Source organism: Haliotis rubra, unplaced genomic scaffold, assembly GCF_003918875.1.
Source record: "Haliotis rubra isolate DU_JTF1 unplaced genomic scaffold, ASM391887v1 Scf1804, whole genome shotgun sequence".
Taxonomy (NCBI): domain Eukaryota; kingdom Metazoa; phylum Mollusca; class Gastropoda; order Lepetellida; family Haliotidae; genus Haliotis; species Haliotis rubra.
Window position 1 is genome coordinate 35,678 of NW_025765786.1, and position 24,890 is coordinate 60,567.

At 38.4% G+C, this 24,890-nt stretch overlaps 1 long non-coding RNA gene across 1 annotated transcript; it reads right to left on the reverse strand.

Annotated features, from left to right (window-relative positions):
• Positions 1-19,027: 19,027 nt before the first annotated feature.
• On the reverse strand, positions 19,028-24,361 carry LOC124273460. Its single transcript, XR_006897656.1, has 2 exons — positions 24,326-24,361; positions 19,028-19,075 (listed from the first exon to the last, which is right to left on the reverse strand). It is a non-coding gene; the product is annotated as an uncharacterized LOC124273460 (long non-coding RNA).
• Positions 24,362-24,890: the final 529 nt, after the last annotated feature.

Sequence of the window (24,890 nt, forward strand, 5' to 3'; positions counted from 1 at the left end):
TAAAACATATCTTTGTTTAAATACTTTTGTTGTTTCTTAATTGGGATTTCGAAACTAGTGGTATACTTTCTTTTGGACGGTAGTTTACATTCAAAGATTATAAGACCACTTTCGGTGTTCTCCCCTGAGAACCTCCGTAAGAATCCTTCCTGTGACACAATCACATACATAGAACATCGTTAGAGAAACGAACCGTTGGGGTTTGAAACTTATCTGTCTTTTGGAGTAAATGCGTTCTTTCATTACTTTCTTTATTTTGTTTCAGTATATGCCGGCTAATTGTGAAAAATCACACCTTACTTTGAACATAAAATCATGTCTGATACTTTTCGCAGTTTGACTCATTTTGTTTCAGGATTTGCCTTGTTTCCAAATTATTTTCAATATCAGGAGAAATCATACCTCGTGACAGACATACATACTGGTTATGGGTTGTATCGGGGTCGCTTATTCTCGCGGTTGACGGGATTTGTCGGTACAGTTGCTGCTGGTACACTGCCGTACTGGGCTGTTGCCACATGAAACATTTCCCCTGAAAACATGCGTTAATCAGTGGTAATTAATCTGTCCAAATCACACGTTTCATTTAGGACTAACTTTGATACATTGATTCACGGGCTTAGTCTCTGCATTACGTCATGGTAACACTGGTGAAACACCTTATTCATGTGACGTGTTAATATCCCGTTACACAATGTAGTATGAAAGTGTGGGTTCCCGCAAGAGCTTGTCGATAAGGCTGATAAAATAGGATGATATTATTTGTTCTCCTCTGTCCGTGCGCGCGTGCGCGGGCGTGCGATGTGTGTGTGTGTTGTGTGGTCTGACAGTGAATTTCACTTTGAATTTACATTTTGATCTTCTCTTTCACAACGTCATACATACAACGTATCCCCCTCCACATTAATCACCGCGTTCAATGTTTTTAGATCTTATAGCTTCATATAAACAAATGTAGCTAATCCCTCGGAGGAGGTGTATTTCTGCATCCGATGCAATCTTATCTTCATCTGAAGTTAAGATGTCTTAATACTTCTTCGTTGTTCTGCCTCTCTCAGTCACACTCGCCGCTCCTCCTGAAACCCTCCTACTTCTAGATCTGTGTTAGTAGTAGTACATCTGTTTTAGTAGTAGTAGATCTGTTTTAGTAGTAGTACATCTGTTTTAGTAGTAGTAGATCTGTTTTAGTAGTAGTAGATCTGTTTTAGTAGTAGTACATCTGTTTTAGTAGTAGTAGATCTGTTTTAGTCCAATACGCAAGCCTTTATCTTAACCCCTTGAGTTACTTGTATCTGCCCTCCTCTCTCACTTGCTTTTATTCTTTCTTTCGCTCTTTTCATTACTTCTCACCCCACTCCCACTCTCCCCTCTGTCATGAACAGCCAGACCTTGGTCTTAAACCTGGTATGTGATTGGTATGTTGTTGTCTTCCCTCCACCCCGTATCTCTCTCCCTGTCCCCCCTCTCTCTCCAACACTGTCATTACTCCGGTTGGTATTCAATACCTCCTATTCATCGACATCCCCCCTCTCTCTCTCTCTCTCTATATATATATATATATACATATATCCTTCTCACTCTATCTTTTCTCTCTCAGAATTGATAACTTTAGACAAGACTCGAGCTCTTTCTCTCCTTTGTACTGCTAACAAAATCGCAAACTGAGTCTGCTACTCTCTTCTCTGTCATGAACAGCCAGACCTTTGTCTTTAACCCGGTATAGTGACTAGCGTTTGGTTGTCTCCCTTCACCCTGCCTCCTTCTCCCTCCAGGTCTCTCTTTCCCTTTCTCTGCCTTATAACATTGATTTCTCTGTTCCAGGTCGCTCGAAGCATCCCACCCACTAGTCCCATTAAGCCCCTGATGGAGAATACTTACAAAAATAACGGTCACTTAACAACTTTCACAAAAAGTGTTTTAGTGTCATTGTGCGGCATGCATGATATCAGATTGATATCAGATTTGTCTTTCACAAAATAAGCCATGCCTTGCTGGCTTCTGACACAGTTACCTAGTCTGTCCTTGGTCGACCAGGTTAACTGTATCCTGATGTATTACCAAATATACAAAGCTGTACCTTGCTTGCATATGACACAGTTACCAAGGTTCTAGTACCTTTGTTGGGTTGAGTGTGATCCCAAATATAACATGTGTTAAATTTGACCACTTTCTAAATGGCATTGTGTATTCATAGTTACCAGGGTCTCTGACGTCGATCGAGTTAACGGTAACCTTACTAATGATAAAAAATATTCAAAGCATTTATTCGAAACCTCTTCCTTATGTTCATACCTTTTAAGTATCTGTAATAATAGGTTGTTAAGTTCCTTTGTTTTTAGAAAGTAATCAGTAGTTATATATTTCTATAACTTCTTATGCGTACAGAACATATTTCACCAAATCCAAAATAATAAAAGGTGAGAGTCCAGTTGATCTGGTAGCGGTCAAGTGTTCGGAATCACGGGCATACCTCCATACCAGATTGAAATTCATCTTATTATTCTACAACTTAGAAAATATGTATTATATTTAACTAAGGTCATATACTTGTATTAGATATTTGCCGAAACAACTTTCTCAGTAGTTTCTGGGAATACTATAACTGAGGTGATATGATTTTTGAACTGCCGAACAAATGAAAAGAATCCACGCGCACCCTTTAAGGCTCAATACTGAGAACAGCAGTGAAAAAGCGACTCCTGCTACTTTTGTGTAATGCCTGTTATATCGCCAATGATATTCGTATCAGATTCGTTTTACTAATATTTTTCTGACCGTGTCGGTGTGCTGAAAATGAAACAGAATAATAATAATAATAAAAGGTGAGTGTCGGAGTTAGTGATGATGTATCCCCGCGGCTCGACCGAGGCCTCCCCCAACGAGGATAGATCCAATGCTTTAGGCTCATAGAAAGATCGCGTTATCAACCCACCATGCCACGGCTTACCCAGATCACTTAATGCAAACCTTAACTATATATGTCAGTACGAGCGGCAGACATCTGTTGTGCAAGGCCATTCGGTAGGGCCCGGCCGCACTCGACAACTGTCGTCTAAACCCGATTGATCATTGACAGGAATGATGGCTTGGAGCACTTGCAATAATATAGAAGTATAACAAATGTATTCATCGTATTTGCGTGTTATGACTTACAACTTCACCACTGTATCAACGTATTCATTGAATCAATGTATGACTTTTATTTATTATGTAAATATATTCATTGTACAAGTGTAGATCTACAGTGACAGTGCATTCACTGAAACAATGCATTCATTCGGTATTTCTCAGTTAACATGTACATGTACCGAATCAATGTATTCGCTGTATCAATGTATCCACAGATTCCCGGTAAATTAGATCTTAATACAATTACCATATTTCCTGTATCAATATATATTTACTGCATCAAGTTAATCAATGCATTGTTTGGTTTCACTGGATCCATCCTATAGAGATAATGACAAAACAAGGCGTGAGTCGCAAACCAGGGAACTGATTATTAACAAATCCTCCTTACTGATCAACACTCAAATCCGTAGAAAATATATATCCGTACGTACGTATTTCTTCATTCCATCCATTTGAGGAAATCAATGCAGTCTGTATACCCCTTGTATGCTGGAATCCAATGTACATCTCTTTACATTGTAGCCAGTTATCAAAGCATGATTAAACACAGAGCCATGTAAGTTGAAGAAACTTTGTGGTGAAACCCCAAGCACGAGCTTCTAATTGCTGCCCAATCTGAGGATTTTTATCGAATTCTTGGCTGTTAGGAGAACCAGTCGATTTGTAAGCAACTTAAGGACAACTGTAGTGACCATCTTCAATTCCAAATATGCACCAATTAAAATATATATTCCAATGACATCATCTCATCTTGACGACACAGCATACTCATTAAGGTTTTTAGCTTGAAGACAGTGGAAAGAGCATACATCACATAAGATTTATTATATAAATCCACCAGAACCTACACCCCAAGTTAGAACATGACTAAATGACTTTATAAAAGTTATAAGTAAGCAAAAGGTGAGTGTCGAGTTGACATGGTGGTATCCCTGCGGTTCGACCAAGGCCTTCCCAACGAGGATAGATCGCCATATGCTCGGGCTCATAAGAAAGATATACTTGTATCTACCCCTCCATGCCACGTATTCTCACCCTGGATATATACAGAAAGCTAAGCCATTTATCGATAGGCTCTGTCAGCCATCTTGTTGTGAAAGACCACTCGGGAACTCTCGGCACTTATCGGCCTTCAGCCGATCGATCTTTGTTCCATTGATCGCCTGTCCCGAGTTTGATGCTGTCTGAGCGTAAACGTCTGCTGCAAAGCAATAATATCAGCAGACAATACTTCGTTGTAGTCAATGTCAAAACTACGGGTATAGGGTCTTTTAAACACCAATGATGATCATGATGAATAATATCAGGTCGGTTTTCTTTTCAAGGCATTACACGATCACTTGATTAGCATTTTCAAGTGACCTGACATCAGTAGTTGATAAAATAATTATAGCCAGTGGCCAACCGTGAATGTCATATGTGCTTGAAGTGAGTTCATGTTATACACAGCGCACATATTGGTGCTGAAACCAGCTTGAAGTGATATATATTTATACCCACTGTAGAATATCTTGCTCTGAAACCAGCTTGAAGATATATATGTTACCCACTGTAGAATATCTTGCTCTGAAACCAGCTTGAAGTGAAATATGGTATCCACTATAGAATATCCGGCTCCTGAAACCAGCTTGAAGTGATATAATTATGGTATCCACTATAGGAATCTCCTGCTCTGAAACCAGCTTGAAGTGATATATGGTTTCCACTATGGAATATATTGCTCTGAAACCAGCTTGAAGTGATATATGTTAACGTCCACTATATTGTTCTGAATCCAGCTTGAAGTGATATATGTAATCCACCTATATTGCTCCGAATCCAGCTTTAGAAGTGATATATGTTTATCCACTATAGAATGTCCTGATCTGAAACCAGTTTTAATGATATATGTTACCCAATTATATTGCTCTGAAACCAGCTTGAAGTGATATATGTTATCCACTATATTGCTCTGAAACTAGCTTGAAGTGATATATGTTACCCAACTATATTGCTCTGAATCCAGCTTCTAGTGATGTATGTTATCCACTATAGAATGTCCTGATCTGAAACCAGCTTGATTAGATATACTATTTATATACCACGTTGTTTCACTGTACATATGTATCCGTTGTATTATTGTAATGACTTTTACCACTTAGACACCGAATAAACGTATTCATAAAACAATTTATCTCTCATTCAGTATTGTGTAACTATATTTATGTTATTGTACACATGTATTATTTACTGTATCAATGCATTCAGTGAAATAATGCATTCACCGAATCAGGGTATTTACTAAATCAATATATATTCACCACATTAACTGAATAGATGTATTCGCTGTTACTGAATTAACTATATATCTGTATTGATTGACTGTACCAATAAATTCACCGCACATAAATATGTTCACTGATTCACTGTTATCAATATCCAATGTATTCACTGTATCACTGTATTCACCGCACCACGTTAGTCAATGCATATATTCTTTGGTTTCACTGTATTCATCCTGTTGAGAAAATGACACAAAGAAGGCGTTAGTCGCGATCAAGGTACTGTTTAGTTATCAACACTTAACATAAAATACATACTCGTGTGCATATGTCATTCCATCCATTTTGGAAATCAATGGAGTCTATATACTCCCGGTGTAAGCATACAAGCAATCCAATGCACATCTTTACATATATTGTCAGGCTGATTTGCAATAAAACCGCCACAGATAGGTAGGCTGACGACACTCTTTGGCGAAACCAACCAGAACGCATGTGGTGCAATCTAACCAAAAGGTGTTCATCAGTTCGAATCCCCATTACTCGAACAAACGACCATCGGACCTTTGCTTTGCATTTTTGGAAATCAATACAGTCTGTAAACCTCCTGTGTATACCAGTCCAATGAACATTTTCTCAGGATAATGTATGATTAAACACGCTATGTAAGCTGAAGAAACTTTGTGGTGAAACCCCGAGCACGAGTTTGATGCTGCCAAACTGAAGATTTTCATCTGATCTTTACTCTTAAGAGAATCATCGTCGTATATTGATGAGTGGCAACTTTAAGGCCAACTCGTGACCCTTCAAAATATCTCTGCATATTTAGTAAATATATATATTTTTCAATAACGTCTTTCATTTGGATGACAAATGAATACACGTAATGTTTCTTTTGCTTGAAGAAGAATGGAAAGAGTATATCATGCCAATATTTATAACGGAAAGCTGTTCAGTTGCTACACCTCATTACACTACATTAAAACATTACTAAATGACTTCATAAAAGTTAACCGTAAGCAAAAAGGTGAGTGTCGAGTTGACATGGCCGTATCGCCGAGGTTCCACCGAAGCCGTCCCTGACAAGGGATGGATCATATGCTTCTGGCTCATAATAAAGATACTTGTATCTACCCACCATGCTATGCTCACCCGAGAGACTCCATACAAAGTAAGCTAAGTAACTTTTGGTTTTGTGAGCCATCTTGTTGTGAAAGACCACTCGTGAAACACTCGGAAGGACTCGTCCTTGTAATAGTTATGCTCTTTCCACAGGTGTGCAATGTATGCACGAGAAACGTATGAACATGTAATATGTTCAGATGAGCAAATTATATCAAAGTCTTATGACAATGATAATGACAATCACATGAGACATGTGAATGACGATTTCAAAAGCTAGTAGACAAGGATCAGAAGGTCTATCTTTCCGTTTAATATTGTGTAATCCCATGTGGGTGTTATTAGGATAACATTAGCAGTCAGTTTGGTCACGACGTTGCACCTTCGACGAGAGTCCTCTTTCTTCAGTGTTGTGCAATACACGTACTACTGGATGCCCAAATTCACAGAAGCCCTCATACAATGTCCATGCATTACTTTCTTTAACCATAAAAGGCGTCATCATAACCTAAAAATATAAACGTGGTTAAGGAACACCATAAATTGTAACACCATAAAATATAAAGGTAAATATATATATTTAAAACCATTTTCTTCAGTATTTTTCAACAAAGACTTTATGACAATGCCAAGAATCCTAAAGCATGTGATCAGATTGTTGGAATCCTGTCCGTAATGTACTATGTAGTAATCGTGGCACAGTTATTAAGCTAAGGACTTCGATCAAACTCGAGCTCATCGTTGAACCTTTACGACTCTCCCAGCTTCCAACTGATTTGTGAAACAGCGTTTCGATGTAACAGGAAGATATCTAGTTGATTGACAGTTTGCGACAATCAAACTGATGCCTATATAATAAGAGGGATTCTACATCACGGAGACAAACAAAACATTAAACTGCCCGTCAAAAATACGTATGCACTTAAAAACTGATTTGAACCATAAATTTTCAAATGTTATCAAAACGCTACCAGGCTAAAAACAGTCGGTTAAACCCAGCAAACAAAACACAACAGCGACACTCAGATATGTTTGTTTCATTTTAGCCACCATCCGACATTTGATGTAGTCTTCAGATTTTATTTAAGATTTACTCAACAGAATAGGAATCCACTAAATTGTGTCTCGTAGAAGAAAGAAGTCTTGGGTGTCACGAGTTATCTCCCTTGCTCACAAACTCGCATTCAACCTGCACTTGATCAGTAGGAATAGAGTGAGAGATTCCAACAAAATAATTAAACAGCAGTCAGCCAAAATTGATAATTAATTGTGGTTTAGAGAACTGTGGACAGATAAAATCTTACAAATGGCAATAAATTGAGGACATATTTCACATTTAAGTAAGATAGAATACCAGAGTTATAGTTTGCTGCTCAGTGCCATGGTATGAAAGAAAAGTCTTAGCTATATTCCGATGCGGGACCCTACCTTTCGCCATAGGAAATGGATGCTATAGCAGATGTGTAACCCCACTTGACGAGCGCCTCTGTCCGTTCTGTGATGTGACTGAGGACGAAACACATTTTCTGATAGACTGCCCCACTTACGACGATATCAGATATGAACTTTCGAAAGATAATTCCGTGATGCAATATTTTAGAAACCTCACTTCCGACAGTAAACTTATCTACTTTATGCAAATGTGTGAAATTCAAAAACACTTTAGGAGATGCCATATTTGCTATTTCTACCAGAAGACGTATTCTTGTAAATTAATCTGTAATCTACTACTTTAATTGTGTTTTATTTTAATTGTTTTTAAAAATATCTTGTGGTCATGTTAATTATTCTATGGTTTTGTAACATACATATAGAGGTATATATCTATTTGCATGAATGTATGAACGAATGAATAATGCATGATAAATTCTTGAAACGTGATAAGGGTATGAATGTGAATGTGAGTTTAGTTAAATGGGGAAATATGCAAGAGTACGTGTGTGCGGGTGGTCGTGTGTGTGGGGTGAAGGGTGGGGTGGTATAGTGTAGTGGTGGGTTGGGGTTGGGGTGTAGTGGTGGTGGGGTGTAGTTGAGGGTGGGTGTGGGATTTGTGTGTGTGTAGCTGTGATGATATGCTAGCTTTTAGCATTCATTTGGTGTGTATGTTGAGGTAAAAGGTCTCAGTGGGTTTAACAGTTTAGTATAATGTGAGATTGTATTTCCATAACTTCTTATGTACAGGAAATATTTCACCAAATACAAAATGATAAAAGGCTGAGATTCTAGTTGATCTGGTAGCGGTCAAGTGTCTGAACTACGGCATACCTCCATACCAGATTGAAATTCATCTTTTTATTCTACAACTTGTGAAAAATATGTATTATATTTAACTGAGGTGATAAGATTTTGAACTGTCCAGGATATGAAGGTAAACACATTCAAAATCTATGCGCACCCTTCCAGCTCATTCCTGCGAATAGTGAAAATGCGACCCCAAGTTACTATGTGTAAATGCCTGTTACATCATCAATGATATTTGTATCAGATACGTTTTACTAATATTTTTCTGAACTTTTTTGTGTGCCAAAAGTAAAATAGAATAGTCAAAAATAATAAAAAGGTGAGTGTCGAGTTAGCATGATGGTATCCCCGCGGCTCGACCAAGGCCTCCCCAACGAGGATAGATCCAATGCTTTAGGCTCATAGGAAAGATTCGTTATCAACCCACCATGCCACGGCTCACCCGATCACATAATGCAAACCTTAACTATATATGTCAGTACGAGCGGCAGACATCTTGTTGTGCAAGGCCATTCGGTATGGCTCGGCCGCACTCGAAAACTGTCGTATAAACCCGATTGATCACTGATAAGAATGTTGGCTTGAGGCCCTTGAAATAATAACAGTATATCTATATTCACTGTTCGAATGTATTCACAGTATCACTGTAATGACTTTACCACTGAAACACCGAATCAACATATCCACTGGATCAATGTACCCCTGTTTTCATAGTGTTACCATATTCATTGTACAAATGTATTACAGATCATTTTGATAACAGAAAAAATGTGTATCTGTTTATGGTGTAAGGGACGTAACTCGATGGTGTTTAAGGACATTGATATCGTGGTACGTTAACTGCACTTAAAAGCATGAAAGGCTAGAAACACAAGTTTAGCCTGAGTACAAGTTCTGGTTGAACGGGGTATACATCCGCACACCCAAGACCGCCCCACTTACGCTCAGGCACGCACGCATGCTCGCACCCACACACACAATCTATATGTATATGTTTGTATTCATATATATATTTGTATATGTAATAAAATAAATATATAACAGTTAGTTATTACAAATAAATACAGTAGATGTAATTTCACGGCTGTTTTTTTAAATGGTTTACACACAGTGTCTATTTAGCCATAACTCGTTCCTGCAACAGTTTGTGTAAAATAACCGATGGCTGGGAAATTTCGAGTAAAGATCAGTTGCTACAACCACATCCCCCGTACCATATCAACATTTGTAAGTTTGTCCCTAAAAAGCAAAAGTAAACCTTTTGTTTCTGCATTGGATTTAAAAAGTTTAATACCATGTACAAGTATTCTGTGAGTGCTATCTCCTTCCCGTCTTCTTTCTTCTCCTCCTTGGCAATTGGTTAGGCCACAAGTCGACCTAACACTCACTAAATTTATAGAATCAGAAACTAATGACTTACAATATAAACAAGAATTATCAATTAAAAAGTAAATATAATACATGTACATATAAATCCTTATTTACCGATGGGTCCAAGGATGATAGCGCAGTGGCTTGTGCCATATACATACTACAAACAAAAAAGTATGGTAATGGGCACTGCAAACGACATGTTGGAACATGCAGTGAAGCAACTGATTCAATATTCGTTGAGTTTGAGTGGAATGAAACATTGTCAAAATCAGCGAAAAACAAGGGTTCTGAAACACACCAACACCATGTTTTATTCAAACGCCTAAACACAACAGCCTAGTGCATGTGGAAGACAGACAGACAGACAGGCGCACGCACACACGCACGCACACACATGTAATGTATTCCTGGCACCTCAGCCTGTACCATTTCAACACTTGCAACTGAACAGCGATATCCCGACGCTGTAACTTTAGCTGTGTATTTAAGCTGAATCGAAAGTACGAATTTGTTTCTTGTAATGCGACTTCAAACGACACTACGTTCTTTTCATTGCCACTTACCGTCTCCCCAGTTGAAGTGTTGTGGAATACTAATTGACGATATGAGTAGAAAACAAGGATCGTTATCAATCAAACAGAAACAAGTGACTCAGGATGATTTGATCAGGAAAGTCCAACATGATCCCTGTAGTTTGCCGACTCGAGTGTTCACGCAGCAAAATCTTTCTTCAACGTAGAATTAATATCACACTATGCATATGAGGGCGAGTTTAGCTGCTATTTATTAGGTCAAAAGTTGTGAAAATATCAAAGCACCTTTTGTTAAATCAAAGGTATCTCTAGCCAGTTTAAAATACGCTGTCATTTGCTACACAAGGAACAACTCCGAACTTCGTGGTATTTATTTTACATATCTGTGAACAATAAATGATTGTAGCTGTTAGCAAATACAATTCATGAGCCATGTGGGCCCCGTATATGAGGTGCGTGAATGGGGCGCTGTCTATGCACTAACAGCACAATTGCTTGCTCGCTGAGCCGGGCCGTAACTGTAGAGACATGTGACAGCTGTGATTGGATGAAATAGTGTAAGGTGTTATGTTTGTTAAAAGCACCTCCATCCAGTCATTATAACTGACCACCATTTTAAGTATTTGATGCTGTCATTTGTATCACTTATGCTTATGCGTGTACAGATATATTCAAGTAGGTGACAGTTTGTGCTGACCTGAGGGGTTGATGTGTTCAGCTTCCTGTGTGTGGCTTCCTGTGCTCGCAAAGTTAGCCGGTTCAAGTTGACCAGAAATTGTTTTATTGTAATTTAAAGGTCAGACTGTAATCATGTGTACATGGAATGGTTGTTGATAATTTTCAGCGTGATGGCGCACCGCCTACAATGAATGTATAGTCACAAGTGGTCAGCTTCCGTTATGTAGGGAGAGAAGTGTCTGACCGGAATTAAAGACAGGAAATAGTAAGCAGTTGAGGACTGATGGTCACTGAATATCTCAAGTAGGGTGTCAAGTGGTTGTACAGTGATGAAATGATTTAGCATTTGTCATATATATTACTGAATCAGAAAACAAACCTACATGTGTTCTCCTGTAAAACTTTCCAGTGCTTTTACTCAACATTTTAAAGTTGAACTTTACTCTCAAACTGCAAACATTAAAAAAATCTTATGTCCATGAATACTATATATGACCCTTATTTGACATCATGTGACACATGGGTTACTCACATGCCGTGAGCCGCTCTTATTCCACAGACAGTACAATGAAATACCGGTGTAACTTGTGACTGTATTGTGTGGGGTATGAAGAGGTTAGGACCTCCTGGTGTTAATAATTGTATTGTAGGTTAAATGTATTCAGTGATATAGGGAGGATTATTCATCAGTTGTAAAACAAAGATTTGTACAACGAACAGTTGCCTAATGTCAATCCTCCAGCAATGCATTAAGTGCGTGAGTGAGTTTAGTTTTATCTTGCACTCAGTAATATCCCAGCTATATGGTCTGTAAATAATCGAGTCTGGCCCAGACAATCCAGTCATCAAGAGCATGAGCATCGATCTACCCAATTGGGATATGATGATGAGATGTGTCAACCATGCCAGCGAGCCTCACCGCCCGATCCGGTTAGTCGCCTCTTACGACAAGCATGGGATCCTGAGGGTTCATTCTAACCCGGATCTTCACGGGTACAATACATTAAGAAACAAGAAAGATATACAGATTTCATTGTTTATTAGCTCCGTTTCAAATGAGTAGGCTTTAGGATAGGAGCTCTCCCAAATGTCTACTTTACATGTTGTGCTAATTGTCTTATTGCCCTTCCTCATCGTCCTGTCCTTCACTCTCTACATCAGATGTCATGTCTTCATCATCATCATCATTTAAATCTTCTACCCACGATTTATATTGGTAAAGTTTGGAAAACACGTCATGATACAGATTATTTGTGTCTCCTACACCTTTCAGTATTCCTTGTGCCTTTGGACCCCACACTGCATATAATACAGATAAGTAATAAATCGTCCCCTTTTTGACAATTTCTTGAATTCTATACTCCTGATCAGGATTTTCTACCACTGCTTGTAGCTCTGTTGAATAAAAGGCACCTTCGATATGATCACCACCCAAATCTTTAAGCTTGTACAAGTCGTTGCCTTGAGACCAATATCTTCTTATTACTGTAAACATTTCACCAGACCATTTCTCTTGATATTCTCTGTCAAAAGTCACTCACTCTGACTTTATCACCCACCTTGAAGGTGAACTTCTTTTTTATTGTGTTTAACGTTTGGGGGTTTAATGAAATACTGAGAGAGTCTCACTTCATTTTCATTTTTCTCAGTCACACTAGCAGGAGACTGTCCTAATATTCTATGTTTAGTATGGTTGTAACTCTTGACTACATATGGTAAGATATCCACATATTTGTAGGTAAAGTGTTTCAACATGTATCAATACAATCTCATTTTAATGGTTTTAATCACTCTCTCAGCATAGGGGGCCTTGGTTTCATTCAGTGTAAACAGCTGGGTTACCTTGTGCTTTTTCCAAAAGGCTTTCACCCATTGATTCGTAAATTCTGAACCCATGACAGATTGAAAAATACCAGGCCTATGATCTTGCGTCTTCCATAATTCATTCAATGCTTTCACCACTTCTTGCCCCTTTGTTGACATCAGCAGAAGTACCCACAAATACAGTGAAAATAGATCTATGATGACTAATAAATACTTCACACCATCGTTGTACTTTGCCAGTGAAACCATAACCATGAGATCTGTTTGCCAGTGGCTATCAAGACCTTCGACCACATACTCATTTCTTGGAAATGTTCTCCTAACTTGATGAGTCATGGTATAGGTGTCTTGTCCTTTCAACCATTTCTTAATTCGATGTACACCAATTTTAAACTGATCCTCAGCGTTCACAGCTTCGTACAGTTTCTTGGGTCCAGCATAACTACCAGGATGTTGGGATCGTAAAAGATCCTATTCAAGTACTCTTCCCAAGGTGCCATCTCAAATACTGAACATGATTCACATACATCATGCTATTTATACAGATATAAAAAGCAGTATGCAATACAAAACAAATCAAGGACACTATTTACAACAATACCCTTCAGAATGGGTCAGACTACATTTTGATGAATCCCTTGAGGTAATATCAGGGTACTTCCCATCAACTGTGTTATGAAGTAAACATAACCCGGGTGCAGACCAACCTGAACCTGAAGGTCACACACACCTGGGCCGGAAAGGGGACTCCCAAAAGAGGGTGGGACTTAAGGGTTCAACAGTCGATTAGGTCACACAAAGGTCACACCTATGTGACGTTATAAAAATAAGAATGGCCGACCAAAAATGCCTCAAACAACCCCCCTCTCCAAGATTTGTAAAATGAGGAAATTCCATTAAAAGATAGTCCGTGAAATCACATGATTTTATGTTCTTATTATTATATTTGTAAGATCGTGATATAGGTTAGGTTGCAAAGCGTGTAAGTTAATGATGCATATGTTTCATCCCGTTTTTAAAAAATGTTTTAGACTTTTCACTTAGAATGTGATTTCGCTTTGCTGTGCAATGGCAATACATCCCGTGGAAGCAGCTAACCATGTTTATGCTACTGGCTATAGAAATATGACATGGTGTGGAAATACGTTCTCAATGCACATTCCAAGAATGTGCTTGTGCTTGATATTGAAACACAAGTAGACGATATAGACACTCACATGGGACGATATATCGATTTCATATACCTGCTTTGACATGGTGTAACTTTATCGTTGAATGCCAAAGGTTATCTTAATGCAAATGAGAAACAGCCACACGACGACACATCACCAGGCAAACTACAAACAAGTAGGTTTATACAATAATCTTGTGCATGTAATTTATCACTGAAATGAACAGCAACTTACTGACATGTTTCACTCTGAATTTCGAATTTGACCCACACCATATTCACGTGCACATCATAGGGGCGGTGAGATAGCCTAGTAGCTAAAGCGTTCGCTTGTCACGGTGAAGACCCGGGTTCGATTCCACACATGGATACAATGTATGAAGCCCATTTCTGGTGTCCCCCTCCCAACTCCCCGGAATATTGCTAAAAGTGGCATAAAACTAAACCCTTAGAACACCATTTGGTAAAGAGTTAGCATGCACATAGGATGGATATTATACACAGAAGCTACAAACTGGGGGTACTGCAGGGGAGGTCGGGTAAACTATATACTGGACAAAATAAGTTAGGGATACTGGTATTTTTATGATTGATATTTTATCAGTGTGTCAATGAATAAATAGATCATTATTCATAATTTCAAAATTTACATATATCCCTAACTATTTTCGTCCAGTATATTACTTCGTGATTGTGTTTGTGAGTTGTCTTTCATCTATTAGCATCTTAGTAGAATCTCTGACAGGAGTGAGTGAGTATGGTTTAACGTCGCTTTTAGCAATATTCCAACAATATCACGACGGGGGACACCAGTGATGGGGACTCGAACCTTGACCTTTGGCGTGACGAGGGAACACTTTAACCACTGGGCTACCCCACCACTCCATTAGTCATTATGAAAACCCAACGTCAATATAGTTGACGCTTCACACATTGTACTCATGTGGGGAAGCTCTGACCGAAGACATAAAGAATGGGTAGTATTTTGTTCCTGTGTTTGGACTCGAACCCCGGACCTGCGTTCCCCGAACGGGGTCTACGGCCCAATCTCAGGTACCAAACTCTCCACCCGAAAACTTGCCTTTTATTAAACGTGAGTAGTGACTACCCGGTGCCTTTTGGATTACTTTCCAAAAAGCAACGTAAATAATTGAAAAGAGATTTTACAGTGATATATCAGTCACAGACTTTTCTAATATGTTCGCTGACTTAGTTCACACATGTCATCCATTCGTGACCCACTCGTGTTATTCCGGGACAAGCCGAATAGCGACTCGTGCCCCTCTCGAAGGATTTCATATTGGCGCATGAACATCAGAACTACTTTAAACAAGAACGATAACTCTATGCCTGTTTGATACCAATGTTTCTTAACATCACCGAAGTACATGTACATTGCTAGGTTGTTGTTTTTTTCTTCTTATCTATTTTAAAGAATTAAACCTCTTTGTTACAACTACAAGAAGGAGAAAATCATATTTGTTAAAGACATATTCGTATGTAATTATTGCCATCTGTTCACCTTATATTTCCAATTATGTTAATGTTCTAAATAAGGTTTAATAATCACGAATGGGAATTGTTTTATTGAATATACAAATAAAATGATATTTTTTTCAGCTACATTAAATCCCAAAGCAGATACTCAAAAATGACTTTAAAATATTTCTCAAACTGAACATTCGTGTAACCTTGCTGTCACACCCCAGGTGGAATTTCAAATGAATTCGCAGAAAACAATATGAATGACCAAACAACAGTCTGACTAAATATCCCCAGAGCTATGAAATATAAGCCCAATGTTAAAGATTAAGGTTGATTAGTTACATACAAATACGATATTATTGTTTTGAAACTCGTAGCGATTATAATTGCGGTTCCTAAATTGGTCGAAGCGCACGTACAATCTCCATAACAAGGCCGCAAGCTCGTCAGAGATACACTCAGTTGGACCCATGAGAGCCGTTATGTCAACAAACGCATGTGCGTGTATTTGAATCTCTCGCCGTCAATCGCATGATTCTTATTAAAAACTTCATAATAGTTAGCAAAATCCTTTTAGCTTCGTTCTTTGTACTTTCAAAATGACGATATATATTTTTCATGATTCTTTAAACAATGCCATAATGCGATAAACGATTTAAGTACTCGGGATTATTTTTATCAAAGCACCGCGCTCATTTACGCGCGTTCTGATTGGTTTGTACTATTTTCGCACATAACAAGTATCGAGTGGGCGACGAGTCTTCTTGGAGGTTACGGAAAGGGGCGAGTGGTGACGAATGACATGTCATCGTGTTGCAATGCTTTTGATCACAGAAAAATGTGTATCTGTATATGGTGTAAGGGACATAACTCGATGGTGTTTAAGGACACTGAATCCGTGGCACATTAACTGAACTGAATGAAACAACAAGAAACACAAATTTAGTACAAGTTCTGGTTGAAGGGGATATATATCCCAATACTCAAGTTCCCGCACGCACGCACGCACGCACGCACACACACACACACATATATCTACTCATGCCAATAATGGTTGTCAACCCCCAGCCTATTAATAAAATTGAAAGGGGTGACAACCATTATTGGCATGAGGATATATAATCTATAATATGCATGTATATATATAATGTATATGTAAATTGTTCACGAATATATATTCACTTACTTAGATTTAGACTTTAATCATTGTTTGTCCGTTTTTGTTTTGGACATTAAATATGTGAAAACAAAAGACATGTATCTATGTATCAATAAAGGCAATATATAAAAGTTAGTTCTTAAAAATAAATACAACAAATATAACTTCACGGCTAGTTGTTTAATCATTTACACAAGATTCCTCTAGACACTGTGCATCACAAGTCCTGGCCAATCTGTTCCCATGATATGTTGGTCAACCTGGCATACAGCCATTAGCAGTATTGTGAATGAAGGGTTCTGCCGTGACAGCATGTGGGATCGGGGGCGGTGGGGTAGCCTAGTGGTAAAAGCGTTTGCTTGTCACGTCGAAGACCCGGGTTCGATTCCCCACATGGGCATAATTTGTGAAGCCCATTTCGGTTGTCCCTTGCTGTGATATCTCTGGAATATTGCTAAAAGCGGCGTAATCTGTGAGTGCTGATTAAGTGCAGGTTCAATGCCTGTGATAGAATATTGCCATGTTAAAATATCTTCAGTTAAAATCAAACATAAAATGAACTGAGAGGAACATTTCCTGTGCCCTTCAGTTTAGTAGGATTCAGAGTCCTCTCATGGTCACTTTCCCTAGTTGGAAACACGTTACTTTTGAAGAAATATAACAATATGAATTTACGAACATCTTTATTACCATTCATCAACATTCATCGCAAGACATATGTCTTTACACATTGTAATAAGCTAAATATAAAAGATTATGTTTAAAATCTAAATATAAACAGATTTGACAAAATGGCATATTTTTTTTTTTTTTTCCCGCATATATAATTGCGCGAGCTGGCTGTCATATGCATCCTGCATCCTATATCCTACTAACTTTACCTTTGGATAAAACCCTACACTTTCAACAGTGCCGAATTGCTTGCAGAATGTCATGGTACCTAGGAATATTTGAAGACACCCGGTGTTTACTATGGCTGGCTATTTATATAGATCCAAGAGATCGATAATCGTAAACTAAATATTGATCAATTATAGATAAATATCGGAGAAGTAACTTTGAGCAAAAATGCCAAAAATGTCTGAAACAAATGAATATATTCAAAACACTGAGTAAGTGAACACACAGACACAGAGACACAGAGACACCGACACACATACACAAGACAGAGACAAAATCACACATACACAAGACACCGACACAAACAAACACACATAAAATCAAGGTATTTCTGGCACATCAGCTTGTACATTTTCAACACATGCAACAGAACAGTGATATCCCTGCACTGTTACTTTATCTATGTAGGATATATCAGAGGTGCAGAAAATATCTCGCGATCAGCATTTAAGCTGAATCGAAAGTACAGCTTCGTTTCTTGGAACTCGACTTCAAACGGCCCTACTTGCTCTTCATTGTCACTCACCGTTTCCCGAGTTAAAGTCTTGTGGAATACTAATTGTCGATATGAGTAGAAGACAAGGATCGTCATCAATCAAAAAAAGCAAGTGACTCAGGCGGCTTTAATCAGGAAAGTCTAACATGATCCCTGTAGATATCGAGTTGGAGCCACAAATGACGTCTGTTGAAGAATGTCTGGTTACAAGAGTGAAGGATACAAAGCCAAGACGGTTTACGTTGCTCCGTCCCAGAACCCTGCAATGAAAGAGAAAAACTCCTCAACAAGCTTCCCGCAAACCATCCACACAACGATCAGAAACTGTCCAACTACTCGGGGGATGGTTATGTGTATGCGATCGATATGAAGAAGAAATAGACGTGATCTGGAGCTTTTGTCGCTGTGTGCCATTTCTTTGAATCATATGACCCTCTGTGACACACTTGTCCTGGGCGATTTGTTTTCGTGCTGATTAGGAACTGAACCAATGGAGAAGAAACTGATTTCAACTGGTTTCACCTAAATGTGCTGCAAAGTGCCTATCTAGAAAATTGGTTTTTTTCATCATATTTTGGATACTTATGTTTGGTCAATACAGTAACTATTGCTCTTTGTCATAGCATTGCGACCACTATGTTAAAGTGCATAATAAGGAACTGAACCAATGGAGAAGAAACTGATTTCAACTGATTTCACCTGAATGTGCTGTAAAGTGATTTTCTCGATAAGGGATTTATTTCATCATATTTTGGATACTTATGTCGGTCAATACAGTAACAGTTGCTTTTTTCATAACATTGAGACCACTATGTTAAAGAGCATGATAAGGAACTGAACAAATGGAGAAGAAACTAATTTCAACTGACTTCACCTGAATGTGTTGCTAATTAGTGTTCTATAAAAGAGAATTTTTCAACAAATTTTGGATGCTTATACCACTCAATCAATGACTGCTGATTTGTTTCTCACAGCATTGATACTTCTATGTTATAGAATATGCACTGCGTTAATTATTGATTATGTTCATTTCACCTTTCGTTAGCAGTGAATGGTAAAAAAATATGCACATAATTAATTAAATACTCCCCCAGTGTTATTAGCGTGTCCTTTGTTGCCCAACCATATCTAACGCATAATTTATCCTTTTTCAATGTTGGGAAACTGATCTTCTTTAAATCATTACCTCCTAGCAATTTACAGCGATTTTGAATGAAAACATGCTTAAATTCAGTTTGCTTTCAAATTAGTTTTCGTTCATCTTTGATGCATATGCATTTAGTAAACATAAAACTTTGATGGAGCATAACATCCAGGTTGACTATCATCTGAAACATATTCCATTTCGTGTAAAGGGAAAACATCTCAGGGAATTATATGAAAGGACCAGAGAACAATCAGTGATCACACGAGGTGTACGTCTATTATAGTACACGTATCCAGGGATTATGCGCCACATATCTATACTATCGATGGCTATGTAATGTATGAGATACATAAGTTCAGGACAAACACTTAAATTAAAACTGCACAGAGGAGAGAAAACATTAGAACTGCTCACATGAGAGAAAGCATTAGAACCAAGCATAGTAGAGAAAGCATTAAAACTGCCCACAGTAGAGACTACATTGGAACTGCACACGGGGAGAGAAAACATTGGAACTGCACACAGGAGAGAGAACATTAGAACATGCACACAGAGCGTAACATAGAAATACAGTTGATCGGTCGGGTGGAGGTCGTGTCTTATGTATCAAATAGGGAAAAATCGATTTATCCAAATGTAAATAACATTAGATAAAATGAAAATAATAGTAAATAAACATACTAGTAAATAGCAAGGAAGTTAGTATTGAGAAATTTATATGTGTTCAATTTCATATATTCGTGAACTGAGTATTAATCCTTTGATTTTCATGTACAGTCTATTTCTACTCCTGCTTCTTGTCAAAACTAACTGGTATTCAGAAATTGGACGTGTACTTGTGGAAAATGGAAAAAAAAGGATTCCTTATTCTAGATTCACTTTCAAGAAAACAACACATTCTCATTGGGAGTTTAGAGAATACTGAAGAGAATGATGTATTGACATATTGTATCATTTATAGCCAATTGAAGAAGTAGAAGTGCACTTAGAGTAGCGACTTATAGAAGTGAGTGAGTGAGTATGGTTTTACGCCGCTTTAAGCAATATGTCATTAATATCACGGCGATGCTCATTAAAAATGGGCTTCACACATTGCACCCTTGTGGGTAATCGAACCCGGCTCTTCCGTGTGACGCTTTAACCACTTGGCTACCCCACCACCCGACTTACAGAACATAATTGTGATTACAGCAAGTAAACGCTTTCAGTTTGTGTTATGAATGTGGGGAATGCCGAGACCTAATGATAGTGGCTATCAATAAAACACTTAGGTCAAAATAGGACGCAGATACAATGCTTACACTTACTATAAATAGACTCTCGCTCAACTCACAGTTACAGTTAAATGTAATAAATATGCAAACTCCAATAGAACTTTGGATATATATCCATATGCGTTTTGCTTCATTGTTTAATATATACTCATTGGCGATGTTGATGGATATGTGTTGAAATATACTGTTGGCATGTAAAAATCTGACGTTTGTCCAAGCGAATACTGATTTGTAAAATGATGCAATTCGATTTAAAAAATGAAAAAAAAAGCACACAATTTTATGTTCTTTTTCTTCTTATTAAGATATTGTGATAAACTACAGGTTACGTTTACCTTCCTTGATGGGCATTTTAGAAGTTGGGTTCATGAAGAATGATAATACTTTTATGGGTGTACAATGTCTTTATTGTGAAAAGGCGACGTTCCGACATTGATGCTAACGATTGCTTGACAACGACATTATAATCCATATCAAAACACCGCCTTTCACAATAAAGAAGTTGTATGTCAATAAAAAAGTATCCTCATTATACAGGTTACGTTGCGTATCATGTTAGAGAATGATGTATTTTATTTCGTCCCATTTCCAAAATTTTAACATTGTTTTAAGTTTTTACTTAGAATGTGATTTCTCTTTGCTGTATGGCAATACATCCCGTGAAAACAGCTAACCATATTTAAATACTGGCTAAAGAAATACGATATGTGGAAGTACTTTCTCAATGTACAGATTCCAAGAATGAGCTTGCTAGCCATCTACACTGAAACGAAAGTAGACCTGCTTTGACATGTTAAAACTTCCTCGTCGGAGGTCTAAGGTTATCTTAATGCAAATGCGAAACATTCACAAGATGACTCATCAGCAGGCCAACTACAAACAGGTAGTGTCAGACAGGCTATACAATCTTGTTCATGGAATTTATCATTGAAATGAACAACAAAACACTGACAGATTTCACTCTGAATTTCGAATATGACCCCCCACCATATTCATGTGCACACAAAAACATAAAAACAGCGCTTGTAATTGGCGTGTTTGCACGAAATTGTTAACACGTGGAAATGGAATAATCATTTTCTAAGAAGATAGCTGCCATGCGCTCACATGGGACAATATACCGATTTCAGGAGATATACTATGTCTTAGTTCGTGATTGTGTTTGTGAGATTGGCTTCACATCGCTATTTGCATCTTAGTAGAATCTCTTACAGGACTGAGTGAGTGAGTGATTGAGTTTGGTTTTACGCTGTATTACAGCATTTTCACGGTAGGGGACACCAGAAATTGACTTCACACATTGTACTCATGTAGGGAATCACAAAGAACGGGAGATTCATAGGTAGAATTTGGTTCCAGTGTTTGGAATTGAACCCCGAAACCACGTCCCCTGAAAAAGGGGTCCACGCCCCAACATCTCGGTACCAAAGCACTCCAAAAGAAAACTTGCCCTTTATTAATAGCGAGAAGTAACTATTTATCTATCTCTGTGTAACCTCTTAGCCTGTACTGGAGTTGTTATGTTAACCACTGCCCGAGTGTGTTAGTTTCAACACAACTGTTGATTTCGTTTCCCACGTGAAGTCAACCTTTTGTGTTGGGCAATGTCTGCGACCAAAGAAATATTGAATAACTGTTACACATATTCCTTGACTAAACTATGTGAGGTAATGATACGTTGTGCTGGCAGGTGATCTCACTTGCGATTGCACGAGTAGTAACTATTTATCTATCTATGTATCCTCTTAACAATGCCTGTACGTGAGTTGTTAATCACTAACTCAGTGTGTTAGTTAGTGCGAACAAATAAATATAGACGCATTGAATAGCACTTACTCCGTGACTAAACTATATGAGGTAACGATACGTTTTGCTGCCAGTTAATCTCACAGATGGGAGTTCATGTTTTGAAGATCCGTGTTGGAATTGGTCTTCAGCATCCCTCTTTGCCGTGAGAGGCAACCAACGGGATCGGGTGGTCAGGCTCGCTGATTTGGCTGACACATGTCATCGTGTCCCTATACAAATGCTTTTGGATTATCTGGCTCAGATCGCCGCCATATTGCTGAGTGCGGCGTTAAACAAAGAAGGAAGCTGATCATTTTGTGATCTGTGTATGGTGAAAGGGACATAACTCGATGGTGTTTACTGACACTAATACCGTGGTACGTTAATTGCACTTAACAGAATGACGCAAGAACAGCAAACCAAGCACACGGCCGTAGTTAACCTTTCCTACGAATGAGGGGGGTGTTACAGAACGGTGATATCCCTGCACTGTAACTTTAGCTGCGTATTTAAGCTGAATCGAAAGTACGACTTTGTTTCTTTGAACGCCAATTCAAACGCCACTACCTTCTTTTCATTGCTCGTTTTGAAATCATCTTTGTTAAAGACCATGATCCCTTTTATGTTGTGGAGACGCGTGGGTCTCTACAAAACTACACATTTTACAGAAGTGAAAAACACAAACACAAGTAAGGAATTCCTTGCATCTCAGCCTGTACATTTTACATTATCAACACCTGCAACAGAACAGTGATAGCCAGGCACTGTAACTTTCGCTGCGTATTTAAGCTAAATCGAAAATACAGCTTCGTTTCTTGGAACTCGACTTCAAACGACCCTACCTGCCCCACCTTGTCACTCACCGTCTCCCGAGTTAAAGTCTTGTGGAATATCAATTGTCGATATGAGCAGAAGACAAGGATCGTCATCAATCAAACAGAAACAAGTGACTCAGGCTGGTTTAATCAGGAAAGTCCAACATGATCCCTGTAGATATCCATTCCCTTCCCACAGAGGTTACTCCTGTCATATTATCGAGTTGGAGCCACAAATGACGTCTCTTCAAGAATGTCTGGTTACAAGAAAGATTGATGCAAAGCCAAAACAGTTTGCGTTGCTCCGTCCCAGAACCCTGCAATGAAAGAGAATAAACTCCTCAGCAAGCTTCCCGCAAACCATCCACACAACGATCACAAACTGTCCAACTATAGCAACTCGGGGGATGGTTATGTGTATACCATCGATATGAAGAAGAAATAGACGTGATCTGGAGCTTTTGTGTCTGTGTGCCATCATATGACCCTCTGTGACACACTTGTCCTGGGCGATTTGCTTTCGTGCTGATTAGGAACTGAACCAATGTAGAAGAAACTGATTTCAACTGATTTCACCTAAATGTGCTGCAAAGTGACTTTCTCGATAAAGGATTTTTTCATCATATTTTGGATACTTATGTCGGTCAATACAGTAACTGTTGCTCTTTGTCATAGCATTAAGAGGATTATGTTAAAGTGCATAATAAGGAACTGAACCAATGGAGAAGAAACTGATTTCAACTGATTTCAACTGAATGTGCTGCAAAGGGATTTTCTCGATAAAGGATTTTTTATCATATTTTGGATACTTATGTCGGTCAATACAGTAACTGTTGCTCTTTGTCATAGTATTAAGACCATTATGTTAAAGTGCATAATAAGGAACTGAACCAATGGAGAAGAAACTAATTTGAACTGATTTCACCTGAATGTGCTGCTAATTAGTGTTCTATAAAAAAGAAATTTTCACCAAATTTTGGATGGCAACATCATTTTTTTATAAGAAAAATGTGCACATGTTTATGATGTAAGGGACAGGAAAAAGCGGGTGATTGGTTTTCCAGTAGGATGTATCGTAAATAAAGTAATAGAGTCTCATGAGTAAGAGAGAGAGAGAGAGAGAGAGAGAGAGAGAGAGAGAGAGAGAGAGAGAGGAGAGAGAGGGGGGAGGAGGGGGAGCGAGAGAGAGAGAGAGAGAGAGAGAGAGAGAGAGAGAGAGAGAGAGAGAGAGAGATGCACACACAGGCAAACAGACACAGAGAGACACACAGACACAAGGGCACAGACACGAACTCACATGAGAAATACACTCACACACACACACACACACACACATGTGAACATCTGAGAAGTGTCCTTATAGTTTGTAAAGCATTTTCGTGGTCATGTTCGTCAGGTGGAGTAAACATCAGTCGTTATTACACGTTGTTCATTTATGTTGTGTCTTTATTATACTTATTATGAAAGACAATGAGAGATTATGCAACGTC